The 14,069-nt window shown below is 44.0% G+C and overlaps 1 protein-coding gene across 2 annotated transcripts in view; it reads right to left on the bottom strand.

The window, feature by feature from the left end:
- Positions 1–13,681, bottom strand: part of CDC42 (cell division cycle 42) — a 53,620-nt gene extending 39,939 nt beyond the window's left edge. For both annotated transcript variants that reach the window (XM_023258279.2, XM_023258280.2), the window contains exon 1: positions 13,579–13,681. The gene's annotated coding sequence lies outside the window, so the exon portion shown is untranslated. The remainder of the gene's footprint in view (positions 1–13,578) is intronic.
- Positions 13,682–14,069: the final 388 nt, after the last annotated feature.

The following is a 14,069-nucleotide window of genomic DNA, read 5'->3' as shown; positions in this document are numbered from 1 at the left end:
ATTTTTTAAAAAGTAGTAAATATGGCACAGTGATCTAAAACAACGGGAGAACAAATCTCTAGTTAAACGGAATCATCAACAGAAAGAGTAGAAGTAGTGTCAACCCGCAGAGTGGAAGAAACAAACAAAAAAACTGGATAAATCCAAGTCATACAAATTCTGAAAGCTAAGCAGGCGTTTTCATTTAACCTGGGTGGGAAACGGGAGGCTACCATTTCTTACTCACGAAGAACAGGCTTGTTGTGTGCTATTAATCTTGTACCTATATTGCAAGGCGAATTGCCAAAGGTAACCAGATAAAGTAAACCAACTCAGCTAAGAAACTACTTTAGTAATGCAAGACTTAAATGAAGGATCTGCACCAGGGTAGTAGAATGGAAATAAATAAGAAATAGTTGATGGGTTTGGGGATGGAGGATGGGTTTAAGAAGATGGTAAATTATGATGAAGTTCTTCAGTTTGGGAAATTAGAGGACTGGTTTGTACCACGAATGGAAAAATCAGAAGAAATCTTAAGGTCAGGCTATATGTTCTTAAAGCTCTAAGAAAATATGCAAAAGAATAGCCTTTTCAGAATCAGTACACAGTAATTTGGTCCTAAATCCCTCAAAGATGAAATCATGTGCCAGCCTGTATCAGAAAGCCCACATACAAGCATACATTTTCAGCAAAAAATAAGTCACTACATTACCAAGGCAACAACATACACTGTAAATGAATGACAAACTGAGAATCTTTCTTTTCAAAAATACCAAGGGGCGCCTGGGTCGTTCAGTCAGTTAAGCGTCTAACTCTTAATTTTCGTCTCAGGTCATGATCTCACAGTTCCATGAGTTCAAGCCCCATTATCGGACTCCATACTGACAGCACAGAGCCTGCTTATTAGCACTGTCTTTCCCCCTCTCTCTCTGCACCCACCCTCCCACCACTGGTGAGCACATACTCTCTCTCAAAATAAATAAACTTTAAAAATAAATAAAATAGGGGCACTTGGGTGGCTCAGTTGGTTAAGTGTCCAACTTTGTTCGGCTCAGGTAACGATCTCAACAGTTCATGAATTCAAGCCCCAAATCGGGCTCTCTGCTGTCAGCGTGGAGCCTGCTTGGGATCCTGTCCCCCTCTCTCTGCCCCTCCCCTACTCCTTCTCTCTCTCTCTCAAAATAAATAATCTTAAAAATAAAAATAAATACATAATAAATAAATAAAATGATATAAAAAAAAAATACCAAGCGACATGCCAATTTCCTGTGTTACATCTGATGAGGCAGAGAGGTACGTTCATTTAAATTCTCATAAATCTGTCTTATAAACCACAAGCTGTATTTTAAGTTTGTTTATTTTTGAAAGAGAACAGGTAAGCACAGGAGGGGCGGGGAGAGACAGAGGCAGAGAGAGAGAGAGAGAGAGAGAGAGAGAGAGAGAGAGAGAGAGAGAGAGAGAATATGAATCCCAAGCAGGCTCTGAGCTGTCAATATGGAGCCCGACACAAGGCTCGATCTCACGAAAGGCGAGATCATGACCTGAGCCGAAATCAAGAGTCAGATGCTTAACCAAATGAACTACCCAGGCGCCCAGAGAACAAGATTAGCGAGACTCTGAATCCAATTTTGGTGGAGAATTTATTGTTAACGGGGTGAACTACAAAAGCATTCAACCATCTACTTCAAGGCATAGTTTGACAAAGAATAATAAGATGCTGTAACATCTGCACCAAAGTCCACGCTGATGTAGCATAGCTGGCGTGACTGCACATGTTTCAGTCTGGTTACACTGCAGATGAACACTGTAGTTTTATCAGTAAAAGATCAAGAGAAATGACAACAAAGATAGAGCTGCAAACACTCTGAAAAATAACCAAGATATGTTAGCAACAAATCTGCCTTTTCAAGCACACTTTGAAACTGAAAGCAACACCATCAAAGCTCAAACTTCTTCCTTGACCATCAATTGTTTCTATGGTTAATTACACACATACACAGTATTTTGGGAAACTAAGCTACTAAAATGCTCCTCCAAATGCATTACAAAATACACTTGTTTAACTAAAGATTTCATATAAACTTTAGCATAACAGTACTTGTTGCGATTAAAAGTGATTACAGCTGTCCCCTCTATCTAGAATGCTCTTGCCTGGATGGCTCATTCAGTTACATCCCTACAGGTCTTTGCTCAAATGTCATTCTGGAGTGAGAACTCCTCAATCTTATTTTTTTTTTTTTAATTTTTTTTTTCAACGTTTTTTATTTATTGTTGGGACAGAGAGAGACAGAGCATGAACGGGGGAGGGGCAGAGAGAGAGGGAGACACAGAATCGGAAACAGGCTCCAGGCTCCGAGCCATCAGCCCAGAGCCTGACGCAGGGCTCGAACTCACGGACCGCGAGATCGTGACCTGGCTGAAGTCGGACGCTTAACCGACTGCGCCACCCAGGCGCCCCTCCTCAATCTTATTTTAAACTGCAACCCCCTTGGCTCAGTCGGTTGAGCAACCGACTTCAGCTCAGGTCATGATCTCATGGTTTGTGAGTTCGAGCTGCGCGTCGGGCTCTGGGATGACAGCTCGGAGCCTGGAGCCTGCTTCAGATGCTGTGTCTCCTTCTCTCTCTGCCCATCCCCCACTTGTGCTCTGTCTCTGTCTCTCAAAAATAAATAAATGTAAAAAAAATTTTTTTTAATTGCAACCCGAGTTCAACCCAACCCTGAACCACTCCACTGTACCCCACCCCTCTGCCCTCCCCTAATCTTCCTCCCCTGCTTCATTTTTCTCCAAACACTAATCTCCAACTCGCACACTATTATGTAAACCATGAGAGCAGAGATTTGTTGGGGCCTATTTTACTCACTGCTATATACCCAGCCCCTTGAACTGTTACTGACACAGAGCAGGCACTAAAAGGGTTGCTGAATTCATAAATTAATAAAATAGTATGGGTGAGAGATGCAGCAAGTCAAAAAAAAAGTGTTCTTTGCATTCAGAATATCCCCTTTAATGGATCCTCTAGGCTCCTAAACCTTCTTCTGTTACTATCTGGATAAAGAACAAAAATCAATTTAATTGCTACCCTTCTGAGAGGGGAAAATCATATTCCTAAAGCATAAGTCAAGTCCACAACTTGAACTAGCTGAAGAAGTTAATACTGAGTGTTTGAAGCCACCCAGTATTATTTCTAGGCAATACTCTGTCTTCTGTTCTGGGAATGCCCAATTCTACCAACTTTTTTTTTTAAGTTGGCTCCACACGAGCACAGAGCCCACTGCAGGGCTTGAAACTCACAACCCTGAGATCAAGACCTGAGCTAAGATCAAGAGCTAGACGCTTAACCAACTGAGACACCCAGAAACCCCTCTACCAACTTTTAAACTGGCAGGAAAATTAAAAAAAAAAAAAATTAAAAAAAAAAAAATGAGGCGCTGGGTGGCTCAGTCGGTTAAGTGGCCAACTTCGGCTTGGGTCATGACCTTGCGGTCCGTAAGTTCGAGCCCCGCGTCAGGCTCTGTGCTGACAGCTCAGAGCCTGAAGCCTGTTTCAGATTCTGTGTCTCCCTCTCTCTGACCCTCCCCCGTTCATGCTCTGTCTCTCTCTGTCTCAAAAATAAATAAAACATTAAAAAAAATTTTTTTAAATAAACTGGCAGAAAAAAAAAACTAAAAAAGCAGCATCTCTAAGAATTATACATTATCACTTTGTGTTTGCAAGTATACCACAGTGAAATAGTTAATGCACATCTTACACTCAGTAGTTTTAAATAATGAAAATATGTCTCTAGTTTTGGAACAATCCACTTAAATTTGAATTAACTGAAGTAGTGTATAATGAACTTAAGGAATCACAAAACTGAATGAATCACCAAATCCCAGAAAAATTATCTCTAGAATTTAGGTCTTCAGTAATCTTTATCAGTGATTAGTTCTAGGAGCACCTGGGTGGCTCAGTTGGTTAAATCTCCAACTTCAGCTCAGGTCATGATCTCGCGGTTCCTGAGTTCGAGCCCCATGTCAGGCTCTGTGCTGACAGCTCAGAGCCTGGAGCCTGCTTCGGATTCTGTGTCTCCCTCTCTCTCTGCCCCTCCCTCCCTCCCTCCCTCTCTCTCTCTCAAAAATAAACATTAAAAAAATAATAAGAAAATAAAATAAAATTCCATTGACTGGTTCTATTTTAAAAGTTGCTTCTATGGGGATGCCTGGGTGGCTCAGTCAGTTAAGCGTCCAGCTCTTAGTTTCAGCTCAGATCATGATCTCATGGCTCCCGAGACTAAGCCCTGCATCAGGCTCTGTGCTGACAGCTAGGAACCTGCTTGGGATTCTCTCTCCCTCTCTCTCTCTACCCCTATCCCACTGGCACGCACTCTCTCTTAAAAATAAAAATAAACATTTAAAAACTACCTCTATAGGGGCACGTGGGTGGCTCAGTCGGTTGAGCGTCAGACTCTTGATTTCAGCTCACGTCATGAGCTCACGATTTTGTGGGTTCAAGCCCCATGTCAGGCTCTGTGCCAACAGTGCAGAGCCTGCTTGAGATATTCTCTCTCTCTCTCTCTCTCTCTCACACACACACACACACACACACACACACACACACACCCTTTCTACTCCTCCCCCACTCATGCTGTCTCTCTCTCTCAAAATAAATAAACTTTATATAAATAAATGAGTGAATGAATGAATGAATGATAGGATCTGAGGTGGGAGGGTTTCTTGGGGGCAGAGATCTGCAGTATATGTGACAAGGATGGGAAAGCAAAAGAAATGTCAAATGGTAAAATACAAAGAATGTACAGATTACTGTACAAGCTCCTAAAATCTTAACTTCTCATATATGTGAAAAATTATTTTTTAAAAACTTCATAGAGGGGCGCCTGGGTGGCGCAGTCGGTTGAGCGTACGACTTCAGCCAGGTCACGATCTCGCGGTCCGGGAGTTCGAGCCCCGCGTCAGGCTCTGGGCTGATGGCTCGGAGCCTGGAGCCTGTTTCCGATTCTGTGTCTCCCTCTCTCTCTGCCCCTTCCCCATTCATGCTCTGTCTCTCTCTGTCCCAAAAATAAATAAACGTTGGAAAAAAAAAAAAAAAACTTCATAGAAATTCTTTGGATCACTGGAGCGCCTGGATGGGTCAGTCGGTTAAGCATCTGATTTCAGCTCAGGTCATGATCTCACCGTTCGTGAGTTTGAGCCCCGCACCAGGCTCTGTGCTGACAGCTCAGAGCCTGGAGCCTGCTTCGGATTCTGTGTCTCCCTCTCTCTCTCTGCCCCTCCCCTGCTCATCTCTGTCTCTCTCTGTCTCTCAATAATAAATAAACGTTAAAAAAAAATTTTTTTTAGTATTTAAAAATTCAAAAAATTCTTTGGATCACAAATAAAACAGTTAATGAATTCTAGGACTTTCAGAACATTAAAATGCTGGCTTTGAAATTACTGCAAGTTTTTCAGAATACTGGAAAACAATACAATACTCAAACTAGGAGGAAGTGACCCTGTTTCAGAAGTTTCCCTTGTAGCCATTGGACAATCACTTCCCTGGTCCCTAATATTGGTCTGTGTCTCCGTTCCAAAACCTTGTCCCAACATTAAGTTGAGATGGAGTTACTTGTCCATAGAGTCCCCAAAGATGTGCTGTATATATAACATGCTCAGTTCAATCCCATCCGCAATTTCTAAGCAGCACCTCTTGAGTGGGGCTTAATACATCCTGAGTGGGGCAAGAACATCACCCATGGCCTCTGCTGAAGTCGTCACCGTTCACCTGCCCCAGGAACTTAAGAAATGTGTTCTCATTTTTCTATCCATAGCAAGCACTGTTTGGCCACACCAACAGTCCTTGAATCTAATAGAGAACAATAAGCCACCGGACACCACATCTCCCAGTTCATTTTCTCAAAACTTTAAAGGATGTTCCATGGGAGGAGGAAGGGAATAAAAAGGCTCCATCAAACATGTTCAAGAAACACTGAATTAAACAGACTCCCAACTAACTTCTCTGAACCTTTAATAAACTTATATACATTATGAATTTCCAAGATGGGGATATAATAACTAGGGTTTCCAACTTGACGCCACCCCCACTGGAGACATCTCTCAGGTATTCTGAAACACACTAGAAAACAACACAAACCCTCAGAATGATCTAACATTCCCTTTGGGCCTGTGGTGAGCACAGCAAATAAATACCATGACCTAAAATAATTCAAACATTTCCATAGCTTTTATTTTGTACTATTTATACTGTCTGGACACTTTCTGAAACGAATAAGGGTATTAGATATTGATTTAAACCCCAGACTCTAATAGTCACAGGAATTCACTTTTTCCTAGTTATCTGATAAATGAAAATTTACATGCTAAAATCTAACAGTTTATTTAAAACATGTTAATCTTAAACTCCACAATAAAAATATGGCTTTCTGGGAAATTAATTAGTGATATATAAATGGTTTAATTCCACTTCAGAAAATTCTAAAATCAAGCTTTCAAATAACAGAGCTAGTGAAATAAATACCAGCTGCTACAGTGAAGCTGTATAATGAAAATTCCTGAAATCATGAGTAACAACAATTGCTTATTAAGAAACTTTACTGAACTACTTCCCATTCCTCATCTGCTTTTAAACAAATTTTAAAAGAAAACCAAAATTACAAATACACTTTTTTTTAAAATTTTTTAACGTTTATTGTTTTGAGAGACGAGAGCAAGCAGGGGTGGGGCAGAGAGAGAGGGAGACACAGAATCCGACGCGGGCTCCAGGCTCTGAGCCGTCAGCAAAGAGCCCAACGCGGGGCTCGAACCCATGAACCGTGAGACCAAGACCTGAGCCGAAGTCAGACGCCCAACGGACTGAGCCACCCCGGCGCCCCCAAAATTGCAAATATCCTTAAACTGCCTGTCAACAAAACAAATGGATTGTAGCCGAGATCTTGCTTATGCTTTCTTCTACAGCCTATCTTCTTCTACTCCTTAACGCAAATTAACACAGCATTCTTGCATTCTACCTCCATCTCTCCCCCGGTTTCGTCTGCTCTTCATTTGGTCTGTTCTCAAGCTCTTCAGTTTCCACAAGGAACAGCCAACAGTGATAATGTATTTAGCTGAAAAGGTCGGCTGTGGCTTAAAATCCAACACTAGATGGTTTCACACTGCCACGTGAAACAGAATGGACACAGGTATGCCTGACCCTGCTCCCCCAGCTCCCTAGGGTCTGCAACAGATCTAGCCAGTGGAGAGCAGCCTCATCCATTCAATTCAGTGTGGCACACAAATACTTCTGTCTGCCTTGATTCGAAAAGAATTAGGAAACACTACAGTAAAGCATACACTACACAAGGATACTGCTGGTGAATTTCTCCTACAGCATGTAGTTTAAGAAAAGTTATTAGAGAAAAATTCCATCTAGTCCTTTAAAAAAAGCACTAATTTTTTCCAGGATGGCAACTAAATAAGACCACATTTTTTCCCTTGAGATTAAAGATACGGTTTATTTTAGTAAAGAAAATATTTCTTACATTTGACCAGCTAAATGCCAACTTTGTATTTCACCTGTTTTCATAACCAACAATTATATGAATTATCCTGATCATATGCTCTTCATTACAATGTTTTCAATAAAACCTCATTTCTTGAGTTCAAAAGTGTAATTGATAAACCAAACTAGAATTTAAGATTTAGTTATTTCCAAGTGGACAACGGCACTTAAAAACTTTAAACTGTTGATAGTGAGCACAGAAACAAGGTGATTCTACACAACAGGCAAGAAACTATAATTTCTTTAAAAGCCAAACAGGTTTCACTCACTCTCAAGATTATGATCCTTGCAATACATTCTGCATTCTGGTACACTGCCTAAGAGAAACCTGTTCAGGAGCCCCTGGGTGGTTCAGTCGCTTAGGCATCCAACTCTTGATCTCAGTTCAGGTCACGGTTGTGGGATTGAGCCCCTAGTTGGGCTCCAGGCTCTGCTTGGGATTTTCTCTCCCTCTCTCTCTGCCCGCCCTTGCTGGCACTCGTTCTCACTTTCTCTCTCTCAAAATAAATACATAGGGGCGCCTGGGTGGCGCAGTCGGTTGGGCGTCCGACTTCAGCCAGGTCACGATCTCGCGGTCCGGGAGTTCGAGCCCCGCGTCGGGCTCTGGGCTGATGGCTCAGAGCCTGGAGCCTGTTTCCGATTCTGTGTCTCCCTCTCTCTCTGCCCCTCCCCCATTCATGCTCTGTCTCTCTCTGTCCCAAAAATAAATAAACGTTGAAAAAAAAAATTTTTTTAAAGAAAAAAAAAATAAATACATAAACTTTAAAAATAAATAAACCAGGGGCCTCTGGGTGGTTCAGTCAGTTAAGCATCTGACTCTTGGTTTCAGCTCAGGTCATGCTCTCAAGGGTTTCGTGAGCTCAAGCCCCACATCGGGTTCTGTGCTGGCAGTGCAGAGCCTGCTTGAGATTTTCTCCCTCCCTCTCTCACTGCCCCTCCCCCACTCATTCTCTCTCAAAATAAATAAATAAACTTAAAAAGATTTCGAAAAAGTAATAAAAACAACCAATTTATACTTAAGTAGGGGGAAAACAAATAAAGCACGCTACACTGTTTCTGAAATCCCTTAAGATATCACTCGAGCAGTCCTAAAGAGGATGCTCCAAACTTTAATGTGCATAAAAATCACGTGGGTATCTTGCTAAAATGCGGATTCTGATTCAGTAGGGCTGGGATGGAGCTCCAGGTTGATCTTACGCTGCTGGTCCATAGTCCACACACTGTATTTAACTTTACACCCTTGTTTACATCACACTGATTAAGACAGCGGACAAAAACTTAAAACAGTCAACAATCTCCATTTAATAATTTTTATGGTTTGGGGGCACCTGTGTGGCTCAGTCCGTTGAGCAACCAACTCTTGATTTCGGCTCAGGTCATGATCTCACAGTTCATGAGATAGAGCCCAGAATCGGCTGTGAGCACAAGAGCCTGCTTGGGATTCTTCTCTCTGCCCCTTCCCTGCTCGTCGTGCACACCGGTGCACTTCCTCTCGCTCTCTCTCTTTCTCTCAAAATAAACACTTAAAAATGGTAATAATAATAATTTGTATGGTTTCATGAGATTAATCTGGGGGAGGGATGGCTATTAAAATATTGATTTGGGGGAAATCTCAGCTTCTCAAACACGGAGCCTAAGAGACCTTGTAATAATAACAAGAACAAACACCTATAGAACACTCAGTATGTGCCACGGAATTGTCTTAAGTACTTCACACAGATTAACTGATTTGATTCTGGTAACAACTCTGTGAGGTAGGGATTATTACTGGACCTATTCTACAGAAGGTAAACCTGAGTCACCAAGACATTAGGTTGCACATAGATAATAACCCAGGATTAATTAATAACCCTGGGATTTGAACCCAGGCAGTCTAGTTCCAGAGTCTAGACCTTTAATTATAACACTAGCAGTCTAGCTGAAGACACAGCAGCAGAATTAAGATGGCAAATCAAAATGGCTTACTTTTGAAAAAAACAACGCAAGTGTTAAAGAACAGAGGAAGCAACAGAGGTGACAGCCAATTATTAGTGGATCCCAGGACTTAACAATAGAGTTTTTTCCTATATTAGAAAATGTTCTGGGCTTCATAACAGCTAAACATCTGAGAATATTTCTCTAAAATATTTTTTTAGAAGAAAACACCTGGTCTCATGGGGCACCTGACTGGCTCAGTCGGAAGAGTGTGCAACTCTTCATCTTGGGGTTGTGAGTTCGAGCCCGACGCCGTGTACAGAGATTACTTAAAAAGAAACCCTTTTAAAAAAAGTTTTAAATAAAAAAAATAAACAAGTCAACAACAACAACAACAAAAACCACCTGGTTTCACTTCACACAACAAGCATTTTGAGACCAATGTTCCAGGGACAACTAGTGAAGAAGAGTTTTGATATCCAGGACTTATAATAGCACCAGCAGCCGACATAGCTGAAATAACAAGTGATGAAAATTGCTTTAGCAAAAATATTTTGGACTGAAAGGATGAGTAACTAAAAGTAGAAACTGGTAAGGGACAAAGCACAACATGACCAGGAATCTGATACTGTTGAGCAGAGTGGAAAAAGTGGCAAAAATAAGCTGCTATGCAAACAAAAGAAACAGAGAAAAGAAGCGAACATTAAAGTCTAAATAATTGTTAGAAAAGTAAGAACTGGCCATTAGAAAAAAACTTTCTAAGCAATGGTGAACAGTCCACACAGTAGAGCTACAGAAGATACTGGACTAAACAGACGGATAAGATCAAGCCAGAGCAGATTAGTAATCATCACTTCAATGGGCCCGAACATGGATATGGCTGACCAAGCACAAGTCTCAGGAAACGCAGTAAACAAGGCTATGGAATATGCAGAAAATGAAAATGTTAACCCTCAGACATCTTAAATTCACTTGTTTGACAAACATTTCTTGAGATCTGGTATGTGTCTGGCACTATTCTAGGTGCTAAGGATATAGGGGTGACCGTGCCAGGTCAAATCCTGCCCTCACGTCACTTACATTCTACTGGGGACACTAAAAGATTTGAAAGAGAACACTGAATAAGGTATTATCATAAAAGCCTAGAGTGAAGCCTTTTAATATAGGAGGATATGTGAAAACTATTTATGGGACATAAGTTAACAAAATAGTAATCCCTCCTGCTCCCACAGAGGAAGCCCTTATAGACCTCTCAAAAAGACCCTAAGAACACTAAATAAATGCATCTAAAATGTATCTACAAATAAAAGTGCAATCTGACTTTTACTTCCAAGAACACCTATAAATGCCACTCCCAGACAGGCACAGTAAGTTGCACTTCAAAGTTTTCCAAATGTGACAGCTTTTGGATCAAAACATTTTATTAGTGTAACCATCTTAAAAATAACTAGAACTACTTTTCTAATAGACCATAAAGTTCTAAACGGAAAAGTATCTGAATAAAAGAAAACAAATCTTGAAATTGCCCCAAAAAAATAAATAAATAAATAAATAAAGATTTGGTCTTGGTGGGCTTTAAGAATTTCACTGAAGTTTAAGCCCCCTGACTACCCTAGCTATAACAATGGCCTTAGATTCCCAAAAAATTAGATTTAACGGAGTATAGGTTTTTTTGTTTTAATTTTTTTTTTTTTAAACATCTTTATTTATTTTTGAGTGACAGAAACGGAGCACAAGCGGGCGAGGGGCAGAGAGCAAGAGGGAGACCCAGAATCCGAAGCAGGCTCCAGGCTCTGGGCTGTCAGCAAAGCAGGACACGGGCTCAAACCCACAAACGGTGAGATCATAACCTGAGCTGAAATCGGACGCTTAACCGACTGAGCCACCAAGGCGCCCCAACTATAGGTTTTGATTAGTATATAAAAACATCTCAAGAGGACGTGACACCTAATTTCTTGAAGAAATTACTGGAAAACAGCTCATTTTTAATACTCAGTTAACTATCCATCTCTCATCTCAGTCTAAAAACTGTAAAATCAGGGGCACCTGGGTGGCTCAGTCAGTTGAGCGTCCGACTTCGGCTCAGGTCATGATCTCACGGTTCATGAGTTCGAGCCCCACATCGGGCTCTGTGCTGACAGGTCCGAGCCTGGAGCCTGCTTCGGATTCTGTGCCTCCCTCTCTCTCTGACCTCCCCCTGCTCACGCTCTCTTTCTCTCTCTCTCTCAAAAATAAGTAAACATTAAAAAAAAAATTTAACTGTAAATTCAAACTATTTTCCTATATTTAAAAAAATGCAAACTGATGTACGTTTAAACTTCTTAAATGTAGAATTCTCAAGAAATAAGGCAGCAGAAGGTGTTTTTAAAACAAGATACCACATGACAAAGTGTTTCAGAAGATCCAAGTTCAGTACCTATTCAATCCTCTCCGACACCTACACACCACAAAAAGTTGATTTAAACCTACCACTTCTTTTAAGTGTTTCTTAACAAGCAATGTTCTCTCTACACACAAGAAACAATAGGAAAGTACTTGTTCCAACAAGAACTACCCTTATAACAATGCATTACACAATGGGATCTCATTTGCTTTACAATGCTAACATTTTTCTGTGCTGTATCTCTGTAGTCAATGAAAGACGTACAGTTGGGGACGTACCTAATATTCTGGGGAACAAATACTGCGATCCCAAAAGTCTGAACATGGTACTTAAGCGTTTTTTGGTTAAAAACCCAAAATTCGTTTTTAACTACAAAACTAAATTGTCTAGCCAGCAAAGGTAAGGCGTAAAATGAACTGATTCGCTTTCGGCCACAAAAAAGCGCACGTGAGCCGGCTTAGGTCTGTACTGTGCATCAGTTAAGTCAGGTGGGAGAAGTTAAACAGCCTGGAAGTCATTTTGGACCAGAGAAAAGCTCCCACAAATCCCTTCATTCGACTATAAAAGGATCTTCAAAGTTACTGCCTACACAAGTGGCTGTCGGTATTGTCTTTCGCTTTACTCTCTGGCACAAGCTCATCTTGAGGTTTCAAACCTCCCCGGCTTTTAGAGGCCTTTGAGACGGCCGAAAGATTTCACAGCCCCATCTATGAACATGATGCGTCGGGAAGCTGGCAGGATATGTCACTGAGTGCCCCAAACGAGGCTGCAAAAAACGCTGTCTTCATTCGGTGAGTCCCTGACTTGTAGGAGTTAAAACTCTCACCCCTTATATTGCGATGACGTAATCCTCCACACTGCATTTCTCTTAGACTTAAAGGGGAGGAAAAAACAAACGAACAAAGAAAATTTCACCCTAATAAGAGGAATTAAGCAAGCGGCAGAACGACAGTTTCGAGAGGTGGTTAGGTAACTCCCTGAAAGGGAAGCTTCAGCTGAATAAGCAGGGAGAGTTGGAGAAGCAAACGGAAATGGTGCTAGGAACTCAACCTAAGGCCGGAATAAAGGAACCCGGGGAAACAGCTCCCAGGCCCGCCCCGCCGGACGGGGAGTCGGGCCGCGGGGCTGCGGAGGAAAGGGCGTCGCAGGCACAGCCCGGGGCGGTCCGCTGGCCGCCCCCTCCCCGGCCGCCACTTCCCCGCCGCGCTCGCGATTCCGCTCCCCTCCCCCCGCCCGCCGCAAAATGTCCGCGGCGGCGCCCGGCGAAGCAGGAAGTCCAAGCCCGGGCGCAGGGAGCACACCCGGCCCGAGAGCCCGAGCCACCGGCGGCCGCGAGCTGCTATGCGGTCCCGGCCGGCCGGCCGCCCACCCGACCTCGGGGCCGGCGGAGCCGGACCGGGGGGGAGGGGAGCCCGGGAGGCCGGGATGGGTGTGACCCCTTCCTTCCGCCGCTGCCCGGTGACAGCCCGGCCCCGCCCGCGCCATCAGGCCGGCACCCCGCGCCCGGACCGCGCACCTCTCGCGGCCGGGCTCCCCCGCCTGCCCCGCCGCCACCCTCTACCCTCTGCTCCCGGAGAGAACCCGGACCCGCGCTCGCCCGGACGGCGCCGCGCGAGCCGAGCACCCCTTCCCGCGCCCCGCGCTCCCAGGGTTCCCGGGATCCCAGAAGGCGGGGTACCCCCGCGGACGGGGAGAAGCCGGGGGACGCGCGGCGGGGACGGGACAGTGGGGGAGCCGCTCCCGCGGGGAGCCTCGGGCCCCGCACTCACCTCAGCTTCTCCGCCGGGGCGTTGGCAGCACTGCGCGGGGTCTCCTCGGCTGCCGGACAGGGGCACGCGCCTGACGTCAACACGCAGGCGACGCAGGGTTGGGTGCCCGCGGAAGTGGGAGGGACCCGCAGGCGAGCCCTGGCCGCGCGGTTGGAGGCGGGGCCTGCATTCATCGGCCGCCCCGGCTCGGGCAGATCACCGCGCACGCGCGGGCCAGCGCGGCTGGCTCGCTGCTGGTTCCCTGCTAGGCTTTGCCCCTCTTTCTCCGATGGTCGTGTATGTAAAGGTACTATAAACAGTCGTTTGCAAAGCGCTGCCACTGACAATGCTTTTGATCTTTTCAACCTTCTGAAGCAAAGTATTTTTCCTATGTTGCAAAAAAGACGGAGGCTATGGCTCGCCTGAGGGGCTGTGTCTTGCCTGGGTGGTCTCCTGCCCACCTCCCTCCCAGGCCTGCATCAGGTCCTCCATGGCGCGCCCGCGCTTTCCAT

The sequence above is a fragment of the Felis catus genome, chromosome C1 (genome assembly GCF_018350175.1).
Source record: "Felis catus isolate Fca126 chromosome C1, F.catus_Fca126_mat1.0, whole genome shotgun sequence".
Lineage (NCBI taxonomy): Eukaryota > Metazoa > Chordata > Mammalia > Carnivora > Felidae > Felis > Felis catus.
Note: the sequence above shows the minus strand (reverse complement) of the source record. Positions and strands in the feature narration are given on the sequence as shown.